Genomic DNA, 8,486 nt, shown 5'->3' on the forward strand with positions numbered 1-8,486 from the left:
TTGGGTGTCTTCACATAATCCATTAAAGAAAATATGCTCATTCCAGCTCTCTTTCTGTCCTGCCTCTCTAGTCCTCTGTAGCCTGATATCTCTAGGTTGTCCCAGGGTTTGACTGATATTACTGGTTCTCACTGTAAGACAGTCTTATAGGATCTAGATTCTGAATTCCTAAGCCTCTGACCAGGCGCTGCTAGGTCCCTCAACATGGAAGTTTTCCAGGCTAACGCAGCTTCCATCTGAGCCACACATTCTTATCTAACGCCTCATCCTAGACTCTTGAGGTAGGTCAGTGTGTTTGGTCCAGAGGTCTTCTTTTGCCTCTTTAGCTCAAGGTTTAGCCCAAGATTCTGCCTCATGGGCTCACTCTTGGGATTTATCCCTTACCCCAGTTCCCTAATCGCACTTGGCTCTCCAAAGATTGGCGTGCCCTCTGACTGGGAAACAACCATTGCCACCCTACCCAAATGAAAGGGGCAAATAGTAAAACAAAACAAAACACACACACACAAACAACCAGTACCCCCAAAACAAAAAAAAAAACAACCTCCCAAATCCTCAACATTTACTGAGAACTTATGGGTGCAAGGCCTTATCCTAAGCATGTTACATACATAGTCTCCTTTTGTCCTAACAGCTCCATGAGGTTAACAGCGTAGTTTTATGTCTCTTTGCCAGAAGAGGAAACCAAGTCACAGAGAGTTTAAGCGACTTGCCGCAGGTACCGTTGACCACTGAGCTAATAGTTCAGTAGCAGGATTTTGAACCCATGATGCCCGAGTTTAGACATTATGCTTCTTCCCAGTGGAAAATCATTACTGCAGCACCCAGAACCCAACCTCTTTAATGTGGAAGGTGTGGCGGAAGGCAAGGACTTGTGAGCCTCCTTGTGGTTAAAATGTGTAACAAATCCAGCCCTAACTTGCATATCCAGGCACAAATAGAAATGATCCCGAGTTGCAGTTAAGGAAGGAGTTGTTCCCACTTAGCAGTCTTAGTTCAGAGGCCAATGGATCTGGATCTCTGCTTACTTAGGCACAGAGATGCCAAATAATATTTAAACGTTAACCCAGACCACACCAACGGCTGCAGAAAAGCCTTAGAAGCCACCTGTTCTTGTACACGTTTTTCTGCATTTTTGGCTAGAGCAATTATGCCTACAAACGGACGCAGGTGTCAGAGGGTTGTATAAACATGCCTCCAGACCATAGTCCCAAAGAAGTGAAAAGGGTGCAGCGGAAATTCAGGTGCACTAATAGAATGTGACTGTATCTATCCCCTTACTACTCTGAGCCTCCTTTTGCCCACTCCCAAAATGAAAGTGTTGGACTAGGTAATAAACTCCATAAGCCTTTCAACTCCCAAAGCCTTCTTTATTCTTCACATTATGGTAAAAATCCACTCTCTGGATCCATGACTTCAGATTCCACTTTAGAAAGCAAAGGCATGGAGGATGACAAGACGGAGAAACAGGAAATTGGCCTCAACCTAAGTATTCAAACCATAATCCTAAAATATATCTTAGTTACCTTCTTGTTCCTCACTGCCCCCTACACATCAGGTCGGCTACAAAGACCTTCCAAGGCTGCCTCCATAGCACCTGTTTTCCATCCCGGCCTCTGCTATTCCCATTCAGCCATCATCTTTTCTTGCCCATTGTTACTGGCTGACTGTGTGCCCTCAAATTCATATGGTCAAGTCTTAATCCCCAGTATCTCAGAACATGACCACATTTGGAGATAGAGTCTAAATTTAAAGAAGCAATTAAATAAAGATGAAATCATTAGACTGAACCCTAATCCAATATGACTGGCATTCACCTGAAGAGGAGGTGAGGACACAGAAGAAAAACCACGTGAAATCACAGGGAGAAGATAGCCATCTACAGGTCAAGGAACAAGGCCTCAGAGGAAATCAACTCTGCCGACACCTTGACCGTGGACTTTTTAGCTTCCAGAATTGTGAGAAAATAAATGTCTGTTGTTTAAGCCACTCAGCCTGTGATACTTTGTTGTATTAATACAACATACATACACATACACATACTTTGAAGTGTTAATACACATACTATAACGCTTATATCCCACTTGTCTTTTGGTCTCCCATCATCCCTTTGACTCTCTCCATTGTTTCCATATAGTTGCCAGTGGATCATTTCTAAAACCCAAATCTGAAATTTTTATTTTTCCTTTCAAACTCTTCAAAAGCTGTATGATGATTACACAGTTCTATACTTCCTTTGTGATAATCCCTGTTCACCTCAAACTCTCCCTTTCCATTCCCACCATGGACCTCACAAGCAACTTGTGTTCTTTGAAATTAATGTTTCTCACCCTTTTTTTTCTCCCTCTCTCTCCTTTTTTTTAAATGTTTATTTATTCACGTTGAGAGAGAGAGAGGGAGAGAGAAAGAGAACTCAAGCAGGCTCCATGCTATCAGGGCAGGGCCCGATGCAGGGCTCAATCCCATGAACCCTTAGGTCAAGACCTGAGCTGAAATCAAGACTCAGACACTCAGCCGAATGAGCCACCCAGGCACCCCCTCACCCTTTTTAAAAATAGGCTTCCCCTTTTGCTGAGAAGCTTCTTCTTGCCAGACAAACATGCTTCTCTGTAAGTAACACCTAAACAATACTTCTACCTGCCCTAAGCCATGTATATTCTTTCTTTCCTCGCCACCAGAAGGGCCCTTTTATTTATTTACTTTAAATTTTTTTACAAATAAAATTTGCTTATATTTAAGGCATAATGTGGTGATTTGATATATGAACACACAATCTAGTTAATTTAACATGCTTATCACCTCAAATAGTTATCTTTTTTTCTAGATAAGAGCACTTAAGATCTGCAATCTTAGCAAATTTCAAGTATAAAATAAAGTATTAATAATAACAGTCACCATGTTGTATGTTACATCACCAGAATTTAATCTCATAACTGAAAGTTTGTACCCTTTGACCAACGTCTCTCCATTTTGTGCCTACCTTCTCCTCCTCCAAACCCTGGCAAACGCCTTTCTGCTCTTTTCTGTGAGTTCAGCTAATTTAGATTCACCATATAAATGAGATCATAGAGGATTTGTTTTCTGTGTCTGGCTTGTTTCACTTAGCGTAACGTCCTCCAGGTTTATCCAAGTTTCCAAAATGGGAGGATTTCCTTCTTTCTAACACTGGATAATATTCCACTGTAAATGCGTGTACTTGTATATGTACATGTGATATTTAGATACCAAATTTTCTTTATCCATTCATCCACTGGCAAACATTTAGGTAGTTTCCGTATCTTGGCTATTGCGAATAATGCTGCAGTGATCAAGGGACTTCAGATATCTCTTCAAGATAACTGTTTTCATTTCCTTCAGATATATACCCGGAAGTAGAATTGCTGGATCATAAGATAGCCTCATTTTTAACTTTTTGGGGAGCTTCTGTACTGTTCTTCATGATGGTTGTATTGATTCACACTCCACCAGCAGTGTACCAGCAACCCCCTTTCTTTACGTCCTTGTAAACACTTGTTCTCTGTCTTGTCTTTGGTGTAATAGCCATCCTAACAGATTGAATGAATATTTCACTGTGGTTTTGATTTACATTTCCCTGATGATTAGTGATGTTGTATACCTCTTCATATAACTATGGACCATTGCATGTCATCTTTGGGAAAATGTCAGCTCAGGTCTTTTGCCCATTATTTAAATGGATTATTTGGATTTTTTGCTACCGAGCTGTATGAGTTCTTTACATATTTTGGATATTAACTTCTTATCAGATGTATGGTTTTCAAATATTTTCTCTCCTTCTGGAGGTTGCCTCTTCATTCTGTTGATTATTTCCTTTGCTGTGCAGAGACATTTTAGTTTGATGTGGTCTACTTACTTTTACTTTTGTTGCCTATGCTTTTGGAGTCAAATCCAAAAAATCAGGGTTGCCTGGGTGGCTCAGTCAGCTAAGTGTCTGACTTCAGCTCAGGTCATGATCTCACCGTTCATGAGGTCGAGCCCTGCATCAGGCTCTGTGCTGACAGCTCAGAATCTGGAGCCTGCTTGGGATTTTCTGTCTTCCTCTCTCAAAAATAAATAAGCATTAAAAAAAAATTTTTTTTTAATCCACAAAATCATTTCCAATGTCATGAAGATTTTCCCTATGTTTTTTGATCAGAGCTTTATGGTTTTAGGTCTTCTGTTTAAGTCATTAATCAGTTTTGAGTTGATGTTTTTTGGTATGGTATAAGATAAGTGTCCAATTTTATTTTGATGCATGTAGATACCCAGTTTTCCAAGTAACATGATTGAAGAGACTAGCCTTTTCCCACTGTGTTTTCTTTGTGCCTTTTTTAAAGATTAGTTGGCCATACATAAGCGGGTTTATTTCTGGGCTATTCTATAGGTCTAATGTGTCTGTTTTTATGCCAGTACCATACCGTTTTGATTACTATAGCCTTGTGGTATATTTGAAATCAGGAAATGTGATGCTTCCAGCTTTATTTCTCAGGATGGCTTGGGCTCATTGGAGATTTTTGTGGTTCCATATGAATTTTAGGATTATTTTCTCTATTTCTATGAAAAAATCCATTGGAATTTTAATAAGGATTGCATTTAATCTGTAGATTGCTTTGGGTAGTATGGGCACCTTAACAATATTAATTCTTCCAATCCATGAACACAAGGTATTTATTTTCTACTTATTTGTGTCTTCTTCAGTTTCTTTCATCAGTGTTTTATAGTTTTCAGTGTACAGGTCTTTCACTTCTTTGGATAGATTTATTCTTAAGTATTTAATTATTTTTGATGATTTTGTAAATGAGATTTATTGATTAATTGCTTTTTTTTTTTTTTTTATAGTTATGCCCTCCAGGGGCGTGTATAGATGTCTCCTGCTGGGTTTCTTGTGTGGGCAGGACTGCTTCTGAACCATGGCTGAGAGGGATTGGAGCAAGGCCCATGGGCCTGTTACCTGAGGCAAAGGCAGGTGTGACTCATCCCAGGTCCTTTGACATGGTGCTGGTAACAAGATCACGGTCAGATGGGGCTGTAGCTGAGTCCACAGGAGGACAGGGTTATTTCTGGCTCTGTAGCCAGTACCATGGTTGGTTAGCCTGCCATCTGGTTGCTGGCCTGCCTTCTCAAAATGGCCTTCCTCAGACTTGGGCTCTGCAAATTCCTAAGATAAGGTGGTCAGGAGAGCTCTTTCCAAATGGGTAACATGTGTGCTGGGGACAGAAGGATCCAGCATGCATATACCTAGAAAAATAGTTATGAGCCAGGTAATCCCACCATGAGTCCTTCCTTGAGGTGGGAATAAGCTAAGGGTTGTTTTGTTCTCCCCAGACATGAGAATAACTTGTGTAATAACTAGGCAGTATTCTCTGGATACAGATTGTCGATAGATAAGGTAGTTGTTGGCTTAAGAGCAAGCTAAAGTTCAGAAACATCTGGCCATGTTTGATGACCCAGATGTTGATATGTGCATATATTATTTAATTGTTTTAGTGGAAGATGAAGAAAGAAGGGGTTTAATCCTTGGTTAAGGAATGATGAGTACAACAACAATTTTAATATTGGTCCTTTTTTTTTTTTTTAAATTTTTTTTTTCAACGTTTTTTATTTATTTTTGGGACAGAGAGAGACAGAGCATGAATGGGGGGGGGGCAGAGAGAGAGGGAGACACAGAATCGGAAACAGGCTCCAGGCTCTGAGCCATCAGCCCAGAGCCTGACGCGGGGCTCGAACTCACGGACCGCGAGATCGTGACCTGGCTGAAGTCGGACGCTTAACCGACTGCGCCACCCAGGCGCCCCAATATTGGTCCTTTTGACCAGCCTATAAGAACCCAAATGATAGCCCTCCACAGATAGAACCTGAGGTAGCAGCCTCATCCCAGGTGAGAAAGTATGACTCAAAGAGTAAGAAAAGACTTTGTTCCCACATTTGGGTTCCCATCATGCTTTATCCCAAAAAGGTAACCGTGATCCTGACTTCTACCAATTTCTTTTGCTTTTAAAAAGTTTTTGAGAACTGAAATCATTCAGAAAACTCTCCTTTGTATCTGGCTTAAGCTCAGTGGAACACGTGTAGATTCTTCCATGTTGTTACATACCACAATAGTTTATTATTCTCATTGCTGTGCAGCATTCCCTTCTATGAACATTCCAGAAGTCATTTATTCATCCTAATTTTGATGGACATTTGGTTGTTTCCGATATTTGACTAGTAAAAATTGCAATGCTATAAACATCCCTGGAACATGTCTTACAGTGAAATATGTCCATATTGTTTGTTGTTGAGTGTATATCTAGGAATGATAGACCACAAGGCATGTAATTGATCATCTTTAGTAGATACCGTCAGTTTTCCAATTTGGCTGAACCAATTATACTCCCACCACGACGGGAGTTCTAGTTGGTACACATCCCTGCCAACACTTGCTGTTGTATATCTTTTCAGTTTAACCACCTGATAACTGTATTGGGGCATCACATTATGGCGATAATTTGCATTTTCCTGATGCACAAATGAACTTGAACCCATTTTCATATTTATTTTCATGTTTGTTAACCACTTGGCTACTTTGTTTTGTGAAATACCTGCTCGAGCCTTTTCCTATTTTTCTCCTGGGTTGTCTTTCTTTTCCTATTGGTCTGTAGGGGTTCTTTTTATATTCCAGATATGAGTTCTTTGTCAGGTTGTAGGTATATGTATTATATACATTTGTATATGTATATATACATATGTATATATGTATTTGTATATGTATATGTATATACAATTGTATATGTATATATACATATACAATTCGGTGGCTTGCCTTTTCTTTCTGCCAATGGCGTCAATTGGTGATTTTGTTTTTCCGTTTTAGTCAGCACCGAGAAAGAAAAAACACAGCCTACATCTGATAGCTGAACTAGTTGCTACCAGGTGGACCATGGTGTTTCCCTGCTGAACATAAACAAATTCACAGGACGGTAAAGTCAGAAAAGGGCTCTCTGCGACCAGTATGGAATAAAATGTCTTATATCCTTATAGTTAAGTATGGCTCTTATAGGCAGCATATGGTTGGACTTTGTTTCTTATCAAGTTTGGAAATAATAGTCTTTTAATTGGAGCATTTAGTTGATTTGCATTTAAGTTAATGAATTTATTTCGGTTTTTTCAGTCATTTTATTTTATTAGAATTTTTTTAATGTTTATTTATATTTGAGAGAGAGAGAGAGAGGAAGAGGAGCAGAGAGAGAGACACACACAGAATCTGAAACAGGCTCCAGGCTCTGAGCTGTCAACATAGAGCCCAGCATGGGGCTTGAACCCATGAACCGTGAGATCATGACCCAAGCTGAAGTCAGATGCTCAACCGGCTGAACCACCCAGGGGCCCCATCAGTCATTTCAGAAATAGTGTTTTTTTTTTTTTTTTTAATTTCTCCTTCTTGTTTTACATTCTTTTTTTTTTTTTTTTACAGCATCATCAGTCTTTAATAACTTATAGGCAAAAGCTAAAAAATAGTTAATAATAATACAGAGGACACACACAGCTTATAAAAACAGTTGTGGATCTACAAATGTGGAGGGGTTCTTGGCACTTTCGCACAGACACAAAAATAAAGACTATTGTGACTAGCATCCCTAGAAAAGCAGCCTGCAGAGACACCCCAGTTGGGGGGGTAGGCCAGGGGAGGGGTAGCCCTCGTTCATCCCAGATGCATTCTCCAAACAACCTTCTTTGGCCCCAAAACATACCTAAAAATATGGAACGCTTCACGAATTTGCGTGTCATCCTTGCACGGGGGCCATGCTAACCTTCTCTGTATCGTTCCAATTTTAGTATATGTGCTGCCACAGCGAGCATTTGTTTTACATTCTTATATCCATCTTTTCTTGTATTCTTTTGGCCTAATAGAAATTTTATTATTTCCTTTTCCTTCTGTTAACTTGTTAGTTACATGGTTTTTGTTTTTGGTTTACAATTCTTTTTTTTTTTTTTTTTTTTTTTTTAAATTTTTTTTTTTTTCAACATTTTTTATTTATTTTTGGGACAGAGAGAGACAGAGCATGAACGGGGGAGGGGCAGAGAGAGAGGGAGACACAGAATCGGAAACAGGCTCCAGGCTCCGAGCCATCAGCCCAGAGCCCGACGCGGGGCTCGAACTCACGGACCGCGAGATCGTGACCTGGCTGAAGTCGGACGCTTAACCGACTGCGCCACCCAGGCGCCCCGGTTTACAATTCTTTGAGTGGCTGCCCTAGAAATTATAGCACGCATCCTTTCCTTATTACAGTCTAATGTAAATTATTGCTTTTGCCGACATACTAGGACCTTAGAACACTTTCACGCCAATGACCTCCATTGTACATTTTATATTACTATGGTTACGCATTTAACTCTGCAAATATTATAATGCTCCCCAAAACAGTATTATAATTAGTGCTCATCCCGAAAGGTGCCCTCCTTATTGCCCATCACCCATGTAACCTACCCCACCCCCACCGCCTAGCAAC

General features: G+C 40.1%; 1 non-coding gene across 1 annotated transcript; it reads right to left on the reverse strand.

The window, feature by feature from the left end:
• Positions 1–7,729: 7,729 nt before the first annotated feature.
• On the reverse strand, positions 7,730–7,836 carry LOC131486379 (U6 spliceosomal RNA). The gene has a single exon (XR_009249294.1). It is a non-coding gene; the product is annotated as a U6 spliceosomal RNA (small nuclear RNA).
• Positions 7,837–8,486: the final 650 nt, after the last annotated feature.

This window comes from Neofelis nebulosa, chromosome 9 (assembly GCF_028018385.1).
Source record: "Neofelis nebulosa isolate mNeoNeb1 chromosome 9, mNeoNeb1.pri, whole genome shotgun sequence".
Lineage (NCBI taxonomy): Eukaryota > Metazoa > Chordata > Mammalia > Carnivora > Felidae > Neofelis > Neofelis nebulosa.